This window comes from Vulpes lagopus, chromosome 1 (genome assembly GCF_018345385.1).
Source record: "Vulpes lagopus strain Blue_001 chromosome 1, ASM1834538v1, whole genome shotgun sequence".
Taxonomy (NCBI): Eukaryota; Metazoa; Chordata; class Mammalia; order Carnivora; family Canidae; genus Vulpes; species Vulpes lagopus.
Window position 1 is genome coordinate 38,909,723 of NC_054824.1, and position 23,262 is coordinate 38,932,984.

Here is a 23,262-nt window from a genome sequence, read left to right on the forward strand (position 1 = left end):
TTCTATTCCCTATGCTGTACCTTTCATTCCTGTCACTTAATCATTCACATAGATGTGACGCTTGATACTTTCTTTTTTTTTTTAATTTTTTTAAATTTTTATTTATTTATGATAGTCATGGAGAGAGAGGAAGGCAGAGACACAGGCAGAGGGAGAAGCAGGCTCCATGCACCGGGAGCCCGACGTGGGATTCGATCCCGGGTCTCCAGGATCGTGCCCTGGGCCAAAGGCAGGCGCCAAACCGCTGTGCCACCCAGGGATCCCCGCTTGATACTTTCTATTCTGAACTATTACAAGCTGGTCATTTGCACATATCTGCAAATGACTAGTCTTTGGGGCCCCCCCAGCCTCTTGGAAAAATAGCAGAGGCTGAGTCCAAAGTTCTGGGAAGTGTTCAGTTTCTTCCTTCAAATCATCTCCCAGGAAAGCCAGCCAGAGACAATAAATGCCCCTCTTGAAATCTAGAGTAGATGGCTGAGCAATTTGGCTAACTCTGCTTTGGCTTGAAAGTCGAATGAAGCCTTTGAAACTGTTGGTGCTAAAAGCTTCTCCTGCATGTTACTACTGCTGGCCTTGGAGAATTCTGTTCCATCATTGCTCCTGCTGCAATCTTGTAGACATCTCCTCCTCCCCACTGTTACCTCAGAGTATAGCCTCATCCTTGATCACCAGTGATACAGTAATTTATAGGGACCTGAAGCATAAGCCAAGGTAGGTAGCTCTTGGTAGTGTTAGTTGCAGGACTTAGGTGGCTAAACCCTCCGGTTATACAATCCAGAATTAAATCACCACAAAACTCAATAGTAACTTAAATGGTGTATCGCTCACTGATGAGTTGGTTAATGGCTGAGGCCCAGAAAATTTGTTAGATCTTTTGTGACGACCATATGTCCCTAGTCGATCATTAAGGTCAGAGTCAGCAGGCTGTTTGCTTTATCCCACTCATGAGCTGCAGGCTCTTGGAGTCCCAGAATTTCTTTCCAGATTCTATTCATAGTACCCTTCTGTCTGGACACTTAAAACTAAAGACATATCTGTTCATTCCTATTCCTGAACACCCTTAAGAAACTAGGTCGGCTTGCTGTGTTTTAATTGTAAGGCATCTTGTGAGTCTTTGAAAAAGAAGCCAAGTAAATGCTTGTTGTTGTTAGGGTAATTATTTCCTAAAGAATGCACACACTTTGGCTTTGCCAACCAAATCACTCCACAAGACACATAATTTAAACCTCCATTTTATCTTATTTGTTGAAATTAAGTAACAGGAGGAGAGCTTATTTTAACTGCTTCTTTAAAACAGGCTGGAAAAGAAAGTCCAGAGCTTTTACATATAATCTCCACAAAGGAAAGTTTGCTTTATAATTATATTCATTTCAGAATGTTGTCATATTAAAATAGAGCATACATGAATATAGAATGCTGCATGATAATATAGAGCACAGTTAGAATATACTTCTTTTAATGTGTTTTGCTCATTTACTTTTTTTTAGCTCATTTACTTTTTAATACTGCCATTGTCTTCTCATAATAGGAAAAAAGAGATATCAAAAAGTAGACTCATGTAAAAAACACCTCCCAACTCTGGCTTAACCACATAGTTTCACTGATCACTTCTATGTGGTCATGTATGTTCAAGTGAGGCATCGTACAGAGCATTTCTTTAAAATAACAGATTGCTTTTCCATGTGGTCTGCTTTAAGTGGATTCCTTGCAGTGAAGAGTGAATCGGGTGGTATATTTTACGGCATTAGGAGTCTCCATAAAGAACACTGCAGGAATAAGGAAAAAGAAAAGGAGGAATACATTGATTAACTTGACACAAATTATCTGAAGAAAGTTACTGCCTGGACAGCAATCCACCAAGAAATTGAAAACAGCAGTTAACAGCTTTTAATTTTATGGAAAAATTTCAACTTGTGGACAAATGTGGTAAGAAAAGGACTTTAAAAATTACCCATCAAGATTGTCTTTGCATAGCCCAAACTATAACTGTCCTAGTCTCAGACTTTTACTAAGCCTTGCTCATTCTCTGACATTCAATCACCCTGAACGTCAACTGCTTCTTGCCCAGAAAATTTTAGAGCAGTTCCTATTGATTGCCCCTCCATATTGCTCCCACTGTGCTACTAGAAAGTGACCAGATGCCCTGTGGCAGGATTGAAAAGAAGCACTTTGTTAAACACTGGGACTCTGGGGTTAACGTCCCTCGTAAGTCCATTCTAGCGAAGGGGAAGGAATCTCAAATAGAGTTTAGACTATTTCATAATCATCTAGGCTTAAGGAGGAAGCAAACATTTTGAGTCATTTCATAAATATCCTGTCTTACAAAATACAAGCAATCTGCTCTTGCTTGACCAGAAGGATCAGTAATTGACTTTTGAGGTTTTCATTTTTAAGAGTAAAGAGACAAAGATTTGTGTTTTTTCTAGTTAACAGGTATCAGCAAACATGATTACTTTTCACTTACCATAACTTCTTTTATAAAAAGCTAGAATGTGCCACCATTTATGTTTATGTACTAGAATCTATGCTAAGAGTTTTAAGTAAGTATATTAAAACTAGAAGCTGTATTGAGAGAGCTCTCTCTAGAACTGCCAGCTAAAGCACAGAATGACCAGTTAAATTTGGATTTTTGATGAACAAGGGATACTTATTATGTATACCTTAATATCCTAAATATTGCATGAGACATTCTAATAAAAAATATTGTTTATCTGAAATTCAAATTTAACTGGGTTTTTAAATATATTTATTACTAAATATGGCAACCTTAATATTGGACCTAGGTTAAATTCACAATGTGGTAGAATTGGGTCCACAGACTTTTTGAGACAGACACAAGACTTTCTAAGGTAAACAGATATTGGATCCATAGTTCAACCACATTATCCAAGTTCAGAAAAGTCTGCTTACAATAAAAAAGCAAATAGCATGTCACTGAATATTCAATAGGATGATAGGTCTACATAAACTCTATAAGCACATTGATGCCACATGTGGTCAGGTAAAATTGGTTTTCAGGCACAAGATCCTCTTAGGAATAGTAAGAATATTTTTACTCTTTAAGACTAAGATAGGCTGAAGGATAAATTCCCTAATTGGGAGCTTGACAATGGGACCTTAGTATTTTAAAAACACTACTGCCTAAAATTCCCTGTTTCCTGAAAGTGCCCAGATGGGTTCTGCTGATATTTTTCTCTGTGACTCCTTTTCTAAACTCCCATGGGTTGTCTAACCCCCTACCTCAGAGTGACACATCCTTCCGTTAGCTGTATTAATAGCTCCAGTCATATTACGTCAACTCCTGCTGTAGAAGAAGAAACTGTTTTTATCCATTATGTGCTGATTGTGAAGTTTAACTCTCAAAAGGCAATCATATTTCTTTTGCTTCCAAATTCTTGAAGAACTTCTCACTGTATTCTTCATATATTTACTAAATTTACTAGAAAGGTAGAATTGCTATAATACTCTGTTCTCTAAATAAGGGCAATGCTAATAATATTTGTATCAAGCTAAGTTTTTATTGGTATAATCTCATTTAACACTCCCTACAATCTTAGGAGGAAGATAGCACAGTTATATAGTAAAAGAACAAGTATCTAAATCTAGATCTGTCAGATTGGACTTTACTATACCACTATAGCACTAACAACTCCCACATCCAAGTAGAAAGTTCACTATGTATTAAATGGTTAAAAAAAAGTAAAGCTATATGAATTCATCTTCTCTTATGGTTGAACTATCATAGGAGACATAAATAAACCATGGCTAATGACCACACCAATTACTATAAAGAAATGAGCAAAGGCTTTAAAATAATAAAAACTGATTAGAGCCACACTTCCTTCACTGGGAGAAGGGGACCAAATTAGACATTTTATAGGATGAATTGTGTTCCCTTCCCAAGTTCATATGTTGGGGTTCTACCCTCAGTACTTTCAAATGTGTACTTTCAGTATTTAGAGGCAGGGTTTTTAAAGAGGTAATCAAGTTAGGGTGAGGTCAGTCAGTGATCCTAATCCAGTATGACTGGTGTCCTTATAAGAAGAGGAAATTAGGACCCAGACACACACAAAAGGAAGACCATGTGAAGACATAGGGTAAAATCAGCCATCTGCAAGCTAAGGAGAGAGGCCTCAGAAGAAACCAATTCTGCTGACACCTTGATTTCAGATTCATAGCCTCCAGAGCTGTGAGAAAATAAAGTTCTGTTGTTTAAGCCACCTACTCTTTGGGTACTTTGTTATGGAAGCCCTAGCAAACGAATACAGACCTTTTTCTTAGCAGCTAACATCCTGATTTTCCTTTTGTTTAAAAAAAAAAAGGCAAAATTCCCATGGGTTTGATGTAATCATTAAATAATTAGGTGCCTAGCATTATGCTTTGAATATTGAAGTAGCTCAATAAATATAAAAACTATCTCTTTCACTTTGATTCACAATGTGAAATAGCATATTAATTAATTATCCTTGGCAAATTCATTAAGGATCTGTTAAGTGCAAATAAACAAATCAATATCACATTCCCACAGTTTTTCTTCTGATTGAAAATGGGAAGGCAGTATTTGCTATCCCAAATTGATGTTTTATACATTGTATTTTGTTGATTCTCTACTGCAAATTTTAAAATAAACTTTTAATTTTGTAATAGTTTTATATTTACAGAAAAGTTACAAAGGTAGTACAGAGAGTTTCCATAGATCCTATACCTTATTGCCTATTATGAACATCTTACATTAGTCTGGTACATTTGTTAAAATTCATAAACCTATGTTGATTCATTGTTATTAAGTAAAGTTCATACTTTATTAAAATTTCCTTTTTACCTAATATCATTTTTCTTTTCCAGAATCCCATATCGTATACCACATTATATATTGTCATCATGTCTCCTTGGACTCCTCTTGACTGTGACAATTTCTCAGACTTTCCTTGTTTTTGATGACCTTAAGAGTTTTGAGGAGTACTGGTCAGGTTTATTGTGCAATGTCTTCTATTGAGATTTGTATGATATTTTCCTCATGGTTAGACTAGCATTATGGGTTTTAGGAAAGAAGGCCATAGTGGTAAAGCACCATTTTTATTACACCACATTAAGAGCACAAACTATTACAATGACTCATCACTGTTGTTGATGTTGATCTGCTGGGTGAAGTAGTGAAGTCTTTTTATATATATATAAAAAGATAAAGATAAAGATATATATATATATATCTTTATCTTTATCTTAACCCTTTCCACACAGTACCTTTTAGAAGGAAATCACTATGCACAACCCAAATTTAAGAAGTGGGAAGTTATGTTCCATCTCCTTAAGGGTGGAATATCTACATAAATTATTTGGAATTTTCCTATGTGAGAGATTTGTCTATTTCCTCATTTATTTAGTCAATCATTTATATAAGTATAGACTCATGGATATTTATGTTATGCTTTAAGCTATATAATACTACTTTTCTTATTTTCTTGCTCAAATTGTTTGACTTTGGCTTTTGGGAGCTCTTCAGATGGTCCCTATGTCCCTTTGACATATCCCCATCATTATGGGTTTTTTTTTTTTCCTGAGAAGTCCTCAATTGTATGGATTTACAGCATCCCACAGAACAGAGACAAATTTCAGTCTACAAGAGATTTTGAACACCAAAGATTAGTAAGAGTTTGCATTTCTATTGGGATAGGTCTCATATAAGTTTTTATTGTTTGCTTAAGGAAATCCTAAACATTAAAAACATACCTGAGACAGTTTTTATAAATAATATATACTTCCAGAGAGAAATCTGAATTAATTATTCAGCACAACTATTTATACATAATCTCCTCTCTCTGTATCTATTTAAGGTAGTACATTTTAAAATTGCTCTAATAAGCATTTTGGTAATATAGAGCAAGTTATTATTAGATGTGAAGGAATATTGTCTGTGAATATTTGTACTTCTGTCTTTGGAGGAACATCCTTTAAATTAGGGAAGAGTACTGATAATAGAATTCCGTACATGGTTTATACTCACTTAATATAGACAGCGAATGTTATTTTAGAAGAAAAAAAATCCCATTTCTCCATATATTTTATAGCTATTAGCTAATAGTTTTGCTTTCTGGATGAACCACTAGAGGCGTTAGGCAGGAATTTTCAAACCATTCTGTACCTAAAAACCACCTAAGACACTGGTGAAAACATCAGATTTAAGAGCAAAATGGTACAGCCACTCTGGAAAACTATTTGTCAGTTTCTTATAGAGTTAGACATACATTTCCATATTAGCCAACCATCTCACAGTTAGATATTTACACTGTGGAAGTGAAAACTTATATTCTCACAAAAATTATACACAAATGTATAGCAGCTTTATTCATAACTGTCATAATCTGAAGACAACTCAGATATCCTGTAATCGGTGAACAGATACACCAGCCTTGGTCCATCTGCAAAGTGGAATACTACTCTGCAATAAAAAAGAGAACTATGGATAGATGCAACAACTTGTATGAGTCTCAAGGGCAGTATGAAGAGATAATGGAGATGGTCTCAAAATGTAGCATACCATATATTTGCATCTATTTATAATATTGAAAAAAACCTTAAAACTATAGTAACAGAGGACAGACTAGTGATTGCAGGGGATAGCGTTGGGATGTAACTGCAAAAGGATGACCTAAAGAACATTTCTGGAGATTATGGAGCTGTTCTGTAGCCTGATTTTATTTGTGGTTACATGAATCTATACATGTGTTAAAATTCATAGAACCACTTTCAGAAAAAGAAAAAAGTCAATGTTTTGCATATTAAAAATAAAATTCCAGGCTCTCATCCTCAAAGTATCTTACTTAGAAGGTCTGAGGTGAGGCCTAGGAATCTGCACTCAACACATAGACACATATGCACATTCAAGTGGTTCTGACAAAGGTGATACATACTTTAAGGAGTATGTACCACTTTAGCAGAAATATAATAGACTGAAATATTGGAGTATAGAATCATCCCAATGATAGCTGTGACTTTGGATGCTATTGTAAGTTGAATAGTATTCCCCACAAAACCCTTTCTAAAAACTATGTTGGAGTCCCAAACCCCAGTGATTCAGAATATAACCTTATTTGGAAATTGAGTCTTTATAGAGATCAACAAGTTAGAATGAAGTCATTAGGTTAGGTCCTAATCCAATATGACTAGTAGTTTTTATTTTGTTTTGTTTATTTAAGACTTTACTTTGTAAGAGAAGCTTTAGGTTTACAATAAAATTGAGAGGGAGATGCGAGGTTTTTCATATACCCTCTGTCTCCACACATGCATAGTCTTTCCCATTATCAAAAATCACTTAGCAGAATGGTACATTTTTACCCAGGTTGAACCTACAGTGACACATCATAATCTCTCAAAGGCCACAGCTTATCTTAGAGTTCATACTAGATGTTGCATATTCTGTGGATTTGAAAAAAATGTACAATGACAAATACCCATCATTACAATACTATACAGACCCTGAAAGGGTCTCACCCATCTCTAGGGAATCCCCAGGCCAGACTTTGAGAATGATTGTTTTAAATAAATCATTGATACTTACTGGAAGCTTAGATTGCTGTAATTCTGCAAATGATTAAATTTTAGACATGGAAAAAAGTCTAAGCAATGATGTCTCTTCAAATATCAGGACACTGGGAATTCATTCATTCGAGTATTTATGGAACATGCAAAGATAGGGGAAAAAAGCAATTCCTCACCTGGTGTTCTTTCCCCATACTGCATGTGGTCTGCTGTTTATCAATGGGACCTCCTATCTACTTTGTCATTTATTAGTATGTTTTGGTTTATTTCCTTGTGATCAAGCTTTTTAAAAAATAACTGATATCCAATTATTTATGAAGCCAATCAATTTGGTGCCATATGACAAAGAAGCATAATGTACAGTATTTGTTGTCCTTAAACTACCAGTAGAAATATTTTCTGTCATATGAGGTTTTCTGTGAAACTGGATATTAGGACTTGGAGAACTGTGGCAGAGACATTTACTTTTTATTGACTATCCATTTGATCCTCGTAGTTTCCCAGTTCCCATAAAGTTAGGGGTCCATGTGACTGCAAAATAAGTAGACATGATGAGTGCCACTTTTAAACCAAACCATTATAAAAGACAGTATGCTGGAATAAGCCAGCTCTCCCTTCTTCCTAGGCACAAAGGAGGCCTCAAAACGAGGTATCAAGACATACTTTAAAACAAATCTGCATTTCTCAGGGCACCTAGGTGGCACAGATGGTTAAGCATCTCACTCTTGGTTTCAGCTTAGGTTGTGAGCTCAGGGTCATGATCTCAGGTTTGTGAGATGGAGCCCCACATTGAGCCTTGTATCGGGATCTGTGCTCAGTGTGGGGTCTTTCTCTCCTTCTCCCTTTGTCCCTCTCACCTGTGCTGGCAGGTGTGCTCTCTCTCTCTCTCTCTCTTTCTCTCTCTCAAATAAATAAATAAACAATCTGCAATTTTTACTTAGTACATATGGGAACCCAATTAAAGAAGGTTGCAGCCATTGAATGAGAAATTAACTTTTGTTGTGTTTAGCCTTTGAGAACTTATTTATTACTACAGCATAGCCTGGCCTTTCCTGACTAATATAAGGGCAAATTAAGAAGATTAATTCAATATGATTAGAAGTAACCAAATATATTGTTTAATTAAATGTTTTGAGCCTGATAACAGTTATAATTCCCAGTACAACTGCCTTTTCTTTTCTTCTGGGGGAAGGAGGGTAATAAGATGAATCATAAAGCAGAAGACTATACCTTCTATAATGAATGAGGTAAAACAATACCCCTACATTGTCTGAAAAATAAATAAAAAATTAACAAAAAACAAACAGGCTCTTAAAAATATAGAATATATTTAAAATTCTTGTCACACGTTTTAATGGTATAAGAATTCTAAATTTTCATTAACTGTCCCAGATTCATGATAAGGACATAACCAATCAGATCAGGAAAAAACACAACAGACAATAAGCAAAACCTACTGACTAGCATCAGAGCCATAGTTTCTCTCAAAAAATGTTGTCCATCACCATCTGACAGAGGGAAAATAAATTTTAAGTTGTTTTGGTGAAAGAGGTGTTAATATTATTTAACCGAATTACAAATTAGACCCTGAAACAAGCAGAGAGCTAATCAGTATTCACTGAGTGAATATGCTTTTATTTATGAGGGAAGACTTAAGGTAGAGAAGTCATCAAAACCTTCCAATCTGAGTTACTGAAATATGCACTATTTTGAGGCCTTCTGTGTGAAATTCAAATACCAGCTTAAAATTCTAATTTTGTTAAGCATTAGTTTTTTTATTGCTGCCATAACAAATTACCACATTTTTACTAACTTAAAAAAACATAAATTTTATCTTACAGACCTGAAGTCTGCCATAGATCTCACTGGGCTAAAATCAAGGTATCTGTAGGGCTGTATTTCTTTTTGGATGCTCTATGGATAATCTGTTCCCTTGCCTTTTTCAGCTTCTAGAGGCTGCTGGAATTCCTTCACTCTTGACCCCCTCCCTTGATCTTCAAAGCCAGCAACCAGTGTTTTAACTGGCCACTGATTCTTTAGATTTCAGGTGTTGCTCTGTAGAAGCTTGGCTACATGAGGCATTAGGAGTACAAAGGATGAAGTCAGACCTAAGTTTAAATCCCTTCTTTTCCACTTGCCAGTTATATTTGGGACAAAGTCCTTAACTTTAACCTCCCAGCACTTTCACTGCATCATCTGTAATAATAATACATAATAATACTCAATTCACGGGCCACTATAAAGATTGAATGAGATAATGTATACAAAGTGATTAGAATCATACCTAGCACAAAACTTCATTCAATAAATAATGACGATTGTAGAAATGTTTCTTGCTCCCATTTTACTGTATATACCAGACTTTACTGTATAAACCAGACTTCCCAGTGGACTGATGCAGTCAGGTTTATCAATTCTTTCACATTCGTTCACCAAGAGCATTGCTCATCACCACTCAGCATCTATTTATTCTGTGCAAGGCACTGGGAATGTAAAAAGAAGCAAAACAGATCAAGTGTCATAGTTTTCTAAGCAGGAATGACAATCAATCCCTCCCAAATTTGTGTGCCTTCTTTTTTTATGCCAGTAGCATCCTGGGTATACTTCTATCACTATCACCTTGTCCTGTAATGACTGAATCGATTTCTCAGGCCCCACTAGTCTGTGGGAGCTCCTTGAGAACATCTTTGTATCACTAAGCAAGACCCAATGCCTAGCCTAAAGTAAAAGCCTCCGATGTTCTCTGAATAAATTTTCTCTGTACTTTGCCTATTCTTTCTATATCTGTGAGTTTCATTCTCTGTTAGAAAGATGTCTTCTAAAAAAAAAAAAAAGAAAAATGTCTTCCATGAAGAAACTAGGGTCTTCTCATGTCCCTAATAATTTATTATTGGTTGCTTCCTTCCTTTCATGTATATCTAATCAATATTATCAGTAATTTTATCAACAATCCAAAATTCTAATTTGATAATACAAGGTACAACTATTTCCCCGTGGCTCAGAAGAAAGATGATTGAATAGAGTGAAAGGCAGGAAGGAAACATAAATTTTCCACTAGATACAGGAAATTGGATGGGATGCCATGCCTCTTCAGGCTGGTAATGTGGCCCTTATGGTGGAGGGCTAGGGATGACCCTTATGATGAATGGTCTCGGAATTCCCATAATACATTCCTCTGAATATTGAGAAGAGAAAAGGCTGCTTGGAATAAGGCAATCATGGTAAAAATCAGGGCAGAAAACTGCCTGCATGTAATCCCTTCTATGGAGATTTGCAATGCCTGTTAAAGGCTCTGGGAAATCTCAAAGACTCCTGTTTAACTCTGATTGACACACAATTCCCCAGATTCATTTGATCCCACAATACTTTTAATTTTAAATGACACGTTTTAAAGTGCCTTAGAACTGGTGTTTTTGGAACATGCATAGGTGTCACAATAGTATCAATGATTGATGAATATGCAGACCCAGGCCAAGACTACATGCACTTTAACAGAAGTAAAGGCTATAACAGATATCTCCACACAACAAGGACCCAGCAGCACTGGCTTCACAAACATAAAAAGAATCAGGTGTCAATAATTCCACCTGATTGGAATGAGGATCCCATTAAGCCCTAAGAAGCTCCCTCCTCACTGGACACTAGTTCCATGTCTGCCTGCTTATCAGAGGAGGTGCTCAGGCCTGGAAACACCTGCAGCTCAGCCCTGAAGGTTGAGGACCCCGATGCACATTTCTTCTGCCTTGCCTAGGGCCTAGTTTTGTAACCCAGCTTCTGTGCTCAGATCAATATCCCACAGTATTAATTTAGCAGGCTCATCTTTCTTTGTCATTGTAAGACATTTCTTACATCTCACTCTGAGTAGAACCGATGCACCTCACTAATGCTCGAATTACTCAGTGAGAGAACAGTATTGTTCTAATTAAACAAGTCAAAGTAGTCCACTTTCCTTAAAATCAGATGACTTAACCCCGCCCTTCACCTGGGAGCAACCAGTTCATATTAAATTCACTCATATTTATGGTCTTCTTGCAACTTATGTCATTTATTCTTTATCAGCATTATTATGGGCTCGTGACCTTTCCCAAACTCAGCTGTTTCAAATTAATTATATTCACTGTTTTCCTTTAGATACTCAAAGGGTTAGCAATATGAAACTGGAAGCACTCACTCTGTGGATAGACATCACTTTATCTGTTCTAACAGGGTCACTATTTCTTCCTCCATCCCTCTAAAAGCTTCCTGCTTTCTGCTAATAAGACATCGGAGTCTTTCTGGACTTTTCTAGTCCCAAGATGTAGAATCTCTCTGAGCCTTGTTTTTAAGTAGCGAATGAAATTCTAGACCCAAACCTTCAGCTAGAGGTGTACAAGTGTACACATGAGGTGGGGCAGGGTAGAGGGGCTATTAGAACTCTCAAGGCAAAGCACAGAAGTAGCCATTTTCTAAAAAAAAAAGTCATACTATGTTGGCGCTTCTGACATCTCTTTTAGTTTTTACAGTTTTTACATATTTACAAAAGTATGACATATGTGTAAAGAATGAAGAAAATGTCCATTTTAAGCAATAGAACATTCCAGTGCCTTAAAAGCTTATGGATGATTTTCTAATCTCAGCCCACTCCTTCCACCAACATCTGAGGCAGTCACTATCCTGAAGTTTGTGTTTTTCATACCATTACTTTTTAAAAATAGTTTTCTTTATATCATTTGCAATGTATTTCTAAGCAATATATTGTTTAGCTTTATCTATTTATAAGCTGTATAGAATATATTTATTTTCTGCAGCTTGATTTTTGCTCAGTAATGTTCTTGAGATTTATCCTCATTGACAGGTGTAGATGAAGGCCATTTATTTTCACTGATATATAGATTTGTTATTGTCTGACAATACAATGGTTTATTCTCTAGTGGGTGGAAATTTTGGTTCTTACCAATGTTTTATTTTTACAAATGTTGCGGTTATGAACATTGTTGTACTTATCTCTGGGATACATGTCAAATAGTTTCTTTAGGGTATATGTCTCAAAAACGGAGTTTCTCCAAAGTAAATATATGCCCATTTTAAACTTTTCTGAATACAACCAAATGCTTTAGAGCATATTTTTAAATTTTACATTCCCACAGCAAGGCATAAAGTTCTACTTGCTTCCTATTTAGGGCAATATTTGTCCATCTTTATCATTTTTACTAACTAGATAAATGTGAAATGATATTCTGAATATGGGTTAGGTTGAGCATCTTTTCCCATGCTTCTTAATTCAGATTTCCTCTTCTGTGAAACTTTGATGTCTTATCAGCCAAGTGCCTCAATCTTGTTCTTAATTTTTTAGGAATAGCTTTGCTCCTCTATGTAAATTTTAAAATCAGCTGGTTAAGTTCCACTGTAATGACTTGTTAGAATTTTTAGTAGAATTATGCTCAGCCTGTTATATTTTACAATAATGTATTTTTCATCTATCAACATATATTTCCACTTGCTAGATCTTCTTTAGCATTTTTCAATAAAATGTAAAATGTATAATTTTCTCTGTAAATGCTTTGAATGTTTTTATTGAATTTTTCTAGGTATTTAACATTTCATTCTACTTTTCATTGTACGGTTTTATAAATTACATTGTTTTTTTGGTGTTCAGAAATGCAATTATTTTTTATTTTGTAACCAGAAACATTGTTAAACTATCTCGATAGTTCTACTATGTTAACCATAGATTCTTTTAATTTTTCTACATAGACAGTTGTGGTAACTGTGAACTATGATGGTTTTGTTTCTTTTTTCACAATCCTTTTACTTTTGACTCCTTTTCATGCCTTACTTCACTAGCCAGGACATCCAATTCCATATTGAATAAATATAGTGATAGCAGTCATTCTCTAATTGTTTCTAATTTAAAATGAAATACTTTAAACACTTCTTTATTAATTTGATGTGTCTGTAGACTTATTTAGGGGTACAGTTTATCGGACTATAGAAGTTTCTTATACATAAAAAGACAATTTAGAATAAAAGTTTTTACAATGGCTTTTAAACATATGAAAGGATGTTCAACCTTCCTCACGATTAGGGAGATGAAAATGGAATCACTTCTTATCTATCAGACTCATGAATATTAAAAAGTATGGCAACATAATTTGTGCTGAGACTATCGGGTAACAGGAATTGTCATTTACTAATAACTGCTGGAAATGTGAACCCTTTTGGAAGATGCAATGGACCAAATGTTTGTGTCTCCCCCCAATCCACATGTTGAAATGCTAGCCTGTAATATGATGGTATTAGGAAGTAGGGCCTTTAGAAGGTGATTGGGCCATGAAGGCCTCATGAATGGTATTGATGCCCTGAGAGAAAAGACCTCAGAGGTCTCTCTCAGTCTCTTATCTGGAATATGAAAAGAATATGAAAAGCTGGCAGTCTACAGTCTGGAAGAGGGTTTTCACTAGAACCTGCTGGAGCTGTCACCCTGATCTCAGACTCCCAGCCTCAAGAACTGTGAGAAATTAATGTTTGTCATTTAAGCCACCCACTTATGGTAATTTGTTACAGCAGCCTGAACAAACTAAGGCAGAAGAGAATTTGGGAATACCACCAACACTGTATACATGCTTAGCTTTTGACCTGGCTATATTAATTTGAGGAATTTACCCCGAGGATATACTTTCAACAATACAAAAATAGGCATCACTGTTTGAAATTACAAATTGTTAGTAATAATCTAAATATCCATATATATGGATATTATCAGGTATCTACTTTGTGGATATACATGAATGGATGAATAAACTCTAACATATCCACAAAGGAGAGTTCTATGAAGCTGCAAAAAAATGAAATGATCTCTTAATGGATATAGATCTATTTCCAGGATATAGTGTTAACTGAAAAAAACAAAGTGCAAAAGATTATCTATCATATGCTACCTTTCATGTAATAAAATGAATAAGAAAATGTACATATAATGGTTCATTTGTGAAAAAAATCACAGAAAAGATAAATTGGGAACTAGTGAGAAAGTTTACTGTGGTGGGCTGCTATTGGCTTCCAAAGATTTGTCCATATCTAATTCTCAGAACCTGCGAATGTTACCTTACTTGGCAAAGGGATCTTTGCTTATGTGATTAAGAATCTGGAGGTGAGGAAATTATCATGGATTATCTGGATGGGCACCAAGTGCAATGACAAGGATCTCATTAAGAGAAAGAGGGAAGTTTTACACAGACACACAGAGGACAAGATAATGTGAAGATAATGGCATAGAATGGAGTGACACAGCTATAAGCCAACCAATTTTAAGAATGCCAGACAGCCACCTGACACTGGAAGCAGTGAGAAACAGTCTCATTCAGAGCCTCCAGAGAGAGTGCAGTCCTGCTGACTCCTTGATTTTGGATGCCTATTCTCAAGAACTGTGAAAAAATAAGCTTAAGTCATGAATGTTGTGGCCATTTCTTTACAGCAGCACCAGAAAACAAATGGTGGTTAGCTACAGAGGTGGGCTGGAATAAGATTGGAAAGAATAGAAAATGGAAATGGGGTAAAAGGGATGAAGGAAAGTGGTATGTCTGTAGGTGCATCTTTTTCTGACTTTTACAAACATGCTAATTGTTCACAGACTTAAAAATAAATATATAGTTAGAATCAAGCAGAATGCAGGAATAACCCCATGAAAAAGAAACATTTACAAATTGACTCTAACTGCATTACAAATGAGTAACAAACCATACTAAAAAGATGGGACAAAGAAAACTAACCTAAGCAACTTCGGGAGAGTTTTCTGACAATATATTTTAAGGCTAAAGACGAAAGAACTCTACAGGAATATTGTGCTCTGTCTGGTAAATGTGTTAACAATTCTGTGATTAATTGTTATATATGCCAGGTTTAGTAATAAGTATATACATGGGGTAAATGAGAACCAGGTTTCTCACTGTCAAAGAAAGGAATTTACAAATAAGGAAAGAGAGAGGCTAAAATGAATTATGAGGGGTTTAAATAGATGGTATCAGTATGAATTCACTATTTTCATATATATTTAAATAGATATTTATAAATAGATGTATAACTATTTATTAATATATATTAATATTTATATTTCATATAAATGAACATTTCATTTATATACTGTTTGCTAACTGAAGTCTAAAAGAAATAATACCCCAGTGCACTCAGATCTTCATTTGTATGTAATCATTCACCAGTGAAAAGAAACAGAGCTTCCTTGGAGAAATGGCTGATTCTAGGACTGGCACAAAACAAGTACAAAATAGCATGAAACATCTTTTCAGTTCAGAAAATATGAAAATTTTCAAAAAAAATTATGGAGACATTTCAAAAGGATATAGGAATCAACTCAAAGTGGCTCCCAAAGGCCACAGCTGGGGCAATTTGAGCAATAGAAAAAATAATGAGAGTAATGGATTATAACCCACAGAGTAAAACAAATATTCATAAGTTTATAATGATATAAATAAATAATTAAGTAAATAAAGAGGGAAGAAAAGAGTGATTTTACTTACAGTAAAATTTCAATTATCAAATATAGGAAGAATCATGGAATTAAATGATCACCACTTTAGCAAACAACACAGTAATAATTTCTGCAGTCAAACATCATCAATGGATATTAAAATCAGTAGGCAAAAGTATCATGAGAAATAGGATATTTACATAACCCCAAAGAATCTCTAAGATACCTATTTACTTACAAGGGGAAACTATCTTTGCAATGGAAAGACCTAGCAGACATTACCTTAAACAGCTGATTAAAGATAGCATCCCCATGTGGTACCTGGGTGGCTCAGTCAGTTACCCATCTACCTTGGGCTCAGGTCATGATCCTGGGGACCTAGGATCCAGGCCTGAGTCAGGCTCTCTGCTCAGTGGGGAATCTGCTTCTCCTTCCCCCTGCTCTTGCACTCTTGTACTCTCTCTCTCCCCCACTTCAAGTAAATAAATAAAATCTTAAAAAAAAAAAGATAGCATCCCCATTAATAAGCATATCAACATCACATGCTCATTGATTTAATGCACAGATATGGCACATCACTTCAGTGTCTTGTGGCCAAAAACATAAAATCTGAATTTAATCTCTAGGAGTCATAAAAATAAGCACAAATTAAAGAGCATGCTATAAAATAACTGGCTAGTGCTCTTCAAGACTATCAGTGTCATAGAACCCAAGACAAACAAAAAAAGTGAAACACTGTCTAAGATTAAAAGAAACTAAGGAAATATGACAATTCAATCAATGTCTGATCCTGGATTGAATTCTGGTTTCAGAAAAAGTAAGTTAGTGGGACAATTGATGAAATTTGAATAAATTCTGTAGATTAGTTAATAATATATCATAATGATGTTAATTTTGGGGATTTGATGGCTGCAGTCTTGTTATATAAGATTTTAACATTCGGGTAAGCTGAGAAATGGTAATACAGGAATCCTTTGTACTATTTTTGCAAGTTTTTGGTAAATCTGGATTTGTTTCAGTATAAAAAAGTTTTTAATTAGAAATTTCCATTTGTTCTTTACTAAAAAATTTATTAAAATATTGAAATTTATTTAATGAATCTATCTATTATGCTGAGCAACAGTTTCTTCTTTCATCAAATAGTATATTGAACTACGTTATTTTATTTTTCTAGTGTTAAATAAAACTTGCACTTTTGAGATAAAATAGTTTTTTTTTTGAGATAAAATAGTTTTATCATTAAATATCATTTCTTTAAACATTGCTGAATTGGTTTGTTGTCTTGTTTGGAATTTTTGCATCTGTATTCATTACTAAGATTGGCTATCACTTTTCTTTCTGATACCGTCCTGTTGTTTTCCAGTTCCAATTTTGTAATAACTTCATAAAATGAGTTAGAGGGTTTTCACTTACTCTGAGTTTATGTAAACAGTGGGATATACTATATATAGTAACTACATAGAGTTTATTATTTTATTGACAAATATCTCTCCCCTCCAAACTCTGTACTTTCTAGAAGTGGTATACTTTCTGATCCCATTGATTTTTTTACTTGGTTGTATGACTTGATCTGGCTAATGGAATGAGTGAGTGCCATATGAATCAGAAGCCATAGTGCAAATAAATGGTTATGCAGGGTCTTTCTGGCTTCTCTGTCCCCTATGGTGGGAAAGACATATGCAGAATAGGGTCAGTTAATCCAGTCTGAGTTCTAGAATTAAAAGACATGTAGAAGACATAATCCTAATGCATGGCTGGAGAAGAGCTACAGAAAGGTTGCAGTAAGAAAAAGGATATAAGGGGCAGCCCCTGTGGCTCAGTGGTTTAGCGCTGCCTTCAGCCCAGGGTGGGATCCTGGAGACCCAGGATCCAGTCCTGTGTCAGGCTCCCTGCATGGAGCCTGCTTCTCCCTCTGCCTGTGTCTCTGCCTCTCTCTGTCTCTCATGATAGAGAAATAAAAATAAAATAAAGAAAAAGGACATAAGATAATGTGGACAAGAAATATATATATATATAAATATATATAAATGTATATATATATACATATATATATATATATACTGTGTATGACACTTCTACTTTAAGATTGCCTCTACATAGTAAAACTTTTCAAAATTTACTAATATTATATTCCTTAAATATTTTATAGAACTTACTGATAAAACTAGTTCCGTTAACTTTTTTGTGGCAAGATTTTCAACTACTAATTAAATTTTCTTAATGCTTATAGGACTACTCAGATTTTCTTAAGTCAATTTGATAAGTAATATAATTCTTGGAATTTAATCTATATCTTCAAGTTTACCGGTATAACTCTTTTCATACTATCCTCTTTTTTATCTTTTTAATGTCAGCAGAACTTACATCCCTTTTTCTTTTTCTTCATATTACTGATCTGAGCCTTCTTTTTTTTCCTTTTTCAGGGAGAGAAGAGTAAATTTACCTAGATATTTGCAAATATTAATTTTTTAAAAAAAACCCTATGTTTTGGCTTTATTGATTTTATTAGGTAGGGCTAGTTTTAGATGACAGAAATAGGGAAATTTCAAATAATAATGGCTTAATAAATATAGTTATATCTTTATCTCACTCTCCAGAGTCAGCATAGAGGTTTTATTCGTGAAGATCATAAGGAATCAAGATCTTTCCATTACATCATTTCATCCTTGTCCTCATGGCCCAAAACAGAGGAAAAAAAGAACTAAGAGCAAACAGAATTTAGTAGCTCTCTTTTAAGGAAGATTCTGCAAAGCTGCCACAAGCACATACACTAACTTATCATTGAACAAAACCTAGTCCCATAACTACACTAGTTGCAACTGTAGTTATTTTTCTGGACCACTATGTACCCACATAAATATTGAGTATAATATTAATAAGTATAAAATGAAAATAGATAATAGGGAAAATGAATAGTCTCTGAAACACTTGTCTTTTCTATCACATATGAATTTTCTGATTCTGCTCTTATCTTTCTTTCTACAAAAAATGAGGTTATTCTTCTTCTTTATCACTTCTTTATTTGTGTAAATATCTAATTAATATTCAAAGTTGGAACATTGATATGAGTTTTTATTTGCACCTTATAGTTAAAAATATATAATCACTCTCTAAGTTCTCTCAGTTAGATATAAAGATGAATTAAATACTTTACAACACCCAAATTCATTCTTTATTTTTCTCAGGTAATATAGTATGATAGTTTACTATCAACAGGATAAAATACTGGTCATTTTTAGAACTTAAAGAATTCTTATTTTCATTTTCCTGGGTTTTTTTTATTTTCCAACTTTCTATAATAAAAATCAATTGAATTTTAATCAAGAAAAAAATTTAACCAGAAAATAATGAGAATGAGAGATAATTAAAAAGACCAAAGCAGAACAACAAATAAGATGAGCAAGCCAACCAAATAAACATGAGAGCAACACATACAAAAAACAAGCTAAAAATTATTGATAAATGCTAGAAAATGTCATGATTACCTTCAAATAAAAGCATAGTTAATTCAAAATTTAAAATATCTTGATGCATTAATAAGAAAATCAAAGTAATAATGATATTTCTGACTATAAAAGACATCAGAATATTGAATTGTCTAACGTGCCCCTGTTGCTTCCTGATGACCCTGAATTATGCCACATATATGCTGTGAAAAGAGACCAGTTGTGGAGCCACAATGCATGTACAAGTCTATGAGTCATAGCCAAATCAGTATGTCTCAGTCACATTGTAACAAAAACCTGGAATAACAGCTCCCTCAATGAGTCTCCTTAGTGTGTTTACTCAGACAGAAAATTAGCAAATCTCATTTACTGAGGTCATTAATATACACTCATCCAACACCTAATCAATGAACATCTTCTCTTCCTTTATGAGGTACTACATCTCTTAAGTTAGAATTCCATTTCCTAAAGTACTCTACATCCTTTGTCATTATTGACCAATCTAAACATTTGGTATTATAACCTGCAGAACATCCTGAGATCTCCACACAGAAACTTCCAAGAATTTATAAAGAGACGATATGTTTTCTAGGGAATATAAATCAAATAGCAACTGATTTTTAGAAAAAGTAAAGAGAACCAAACCTGGAAATTTATTAAGTGTGAATTTAATTGTGTATCTTGGTAATACTGGGGGAACACTATTAAAATTCGTGAATGAAGGTATTGTAAAAATTAGCCTATTTTTTAAAAAAAGATTTTATTTATTTTAGAGAGAGAAATAGTAAGAGAAAGAGTACAGCATGGGCAGTGGGTAGAGAGAGAAGCAGGCTTTCCACCAAGCCGGGAGCCTAACGTGGGGCTCAATCTCAGGACCCTGGGATCATAACCCAAGCCACAGGCAGACAAGCAACTGAGCCATGCCAGCACCCCAAAATTAGTCTAATTTTATAGAGACCATTTCTTAGCATATCAGGAAAAATTCATACTTGGTACATTGGACCAGTTATATCTGTATACCTTGATATTTGTATTTTTCATACAGACATGCAAACTAGAAAAATACATTCTTCCCAACCCCCATTGTCTCATGATTTCTGCCTCCTACTGTGCCTCCCTGTCTTTTCAGCACCTGCTTTTACTGGTAACATCCATTTCCTTTGTTATGTCTCATTTAAACTTCCTGAGATAATCCAGGGGTCACATAGCCTTAAACTCCCTGCCCAGCCTATTACTGTGCTTTCCTTACACAAATATGCATATCTAATTGATCACCTGTGATCAGACCTGAGGTCAGACAATACCAGTGAGGCAGTTTATGAATAAGGAACTGCCTAGAGATGATTCCTTCCTTAGAAAATATGCTGATCTCTGGGGCACCTGAGTGGCTCAGTCAGTTAAGCATCTGCCTTTGGTTCAAGCCATGATCCCAGGGTTCTGGGATTAAGCCTGGTGTTAGGCTCCCTGCTCAGTGGGGAGTCTGCTTCTCCCTTTCCCTCTGCCTCTCCCTCTCCCTCTCTGTCTGCTCGCTCCCTCTGCTTGTGCTCTCTTGCACTCTCTGTGTCAAATAAATAAATAAAATCTTGGAAGGAAGGAAGGAAGGAAGGAAGGAAGGAAGGAAGGAAGGAAGGAAGGAAGGAAGGAAGGAAATGTGCTAATTTCCTCAGAAGGAAATTGCGAGCATGGTGGCCATTTTGAGGCTGCTTCTGCATAATATGTGCCTATGACCAAAAGGCAATATTCCTTAAAGAAATCATTATGTGAGGCAAAGGCCAGTCAAGATGGCAGTTTTCCTGCACAGAGATCCTCATAAATAGGCATGACTCACTTGAGATAAAGGGACACCTATTATTCTGGCCCATAGCATTTGGGCCTATGCATTAAAAAGAGGGATTTTTTTTTTAGGAAATTCTGACAAAAGAGTGATATGAGCTTTCTTTCTCTGTCCACAGACAGTTTTTTACTCCCAGAATGTAATGAGTGTAATGATGAAATATAACAGTTCCTAACATCCATGTTTTTTCCCCTCTGTTGTGTTGCAATAACTTATGGAGGAGATAAAGCCAATATCAATTAAATAGAACCAAATTTTCTTTCAGTTATCTTCCAGATCTAGAATGGCAAATATGTGTCCTATCTCAGACAATTATTTGGTAGGGATTATCTATCAAATAGAGATAGAGAATAATCCTGAAGCCTTAATCGGACTTACTGGGCAAAGAAGTGATGATTTTCAGCAAGACATGCCGTGAGAACACCAGGAGAGAGTGGCAGCATGCATGTTTGATTTGACATCCCTGATCTAGATACTTCTGAGTTATCTGAAAAGATACTGCCGTAAGTTAGCCAAAGATCATCAGATTTGGAGTCAGATTTTTGTCTGAATGTTGATGCTATAACTTTACTTTTTATATTATATTTTAAAATATTAAAATATTTACTGTAATAAACTATTTTCAAATTAAAATTTTTTTTGATACTTAATGAGTAGCTACTATACATCAGTTATTGTTTAGGTAACGATACAAAATGCTGAACAAAAGAACACATGGACCCAGCCATTTAACATGAGTAAAACAATCAAACAGTCATAAAAATAAATATATGCTACACTGTTATACAACCATTAGGAAGGAGAGATATTCAATGTTATACAAGTTCATAGTGAAGAGATATAGGCACTTACCAACAGTGTGAACTTGGAGAAGTTACTTAACCTCTCCCTGAATCTATATGAGATAGAGTTAACAATATGTCAAAGGGATTTATAAAAATTAACTGACAATATATCCACTATGTATACAATGTTTAGATGTAAAAGTTATATTATTATTCCAACAAACACACTATTTATAGAGTATACACATGTCCACTGAAATATCCTACCTAGCAATTATACACAAAACAGTTCATTATATGTAAACATTCTATTTTTCTGTTGAATGTACATATTTCATATATTCATCACAATCTATGTTAGCAGTTCAGGTGGACAAAAACAATTGCTATAGTTCCAGGAAAAAGTAGGACTTTCCCCAAGAAAAGGAAAGAATAATCAGCACTGATAATCACAAAAAATAACTAGGTAGAAAGAGTCCAGTAGCATGTTGCAAGATTGTGGACTAGCAAAAAATATCAAGAGAATGCCCTTCCTCCTGGAAGATAAGGGCTTTGTTTGACCCTACAATTTGAATGGCATGATGAGATACATTATTTATGAAAAATGTAACCTAAGAAGGGACATCTGGCAATCAAAACTTACTGAACATAGGCGTATAATGGGGACATGGTGGAAAAGAAGTTAAAGGCAGGAACAAGTCAAGACCCTTCTCATAACCTGGGGAGACTTGACCATGAGAGCACAAACTTTGGAGGCAGATATCACAAGTTCTAATATCAATTTTGCTAATAGCCATTTGTGTAACTGTGGGGAGTTATTAATTAATCTCTGTGCCTCACATTCCCATCTGTAAAAACAAGAAAGATGATAGTACTTCTCTCATTTGGCTAAATGAAATAATATAATTAACATACTTAGGACAGTTCTTGGATCATAGAAGTGCTATACAAACATTAGCTGTTGTTATTGTTATTATTATTATTATTACATGTATAGAATCCTTTAGACAAAAGCACTGAAATGGGAATATAGGGTAATATTCAGCAAGATGTCTAAGCTGCTTCCATCTGTGATATCTAGTCATCAGTTAAAATAAAAATAATAGCAGTTAGGAATGTTTTCCTCTGTAAGTAACAGCATACCTGTTACCAGCGTAAGTAATAGTAGCCATACCTTAATAAATGAAGAGATAT

At 34.8% G+C, this 23,262-nt stretch overlaps 1 pseudogene; it reads left to right on the top strand.

The window, feature by feature from the left end:
* Window positions 1-514: 514 nt before the first annotated feature.
* LOC121486593 overlaps window positions 515-23,262 on the top strand; it is a 44,834-nt pseudogene continuing 22,086 nt past the window's right edge.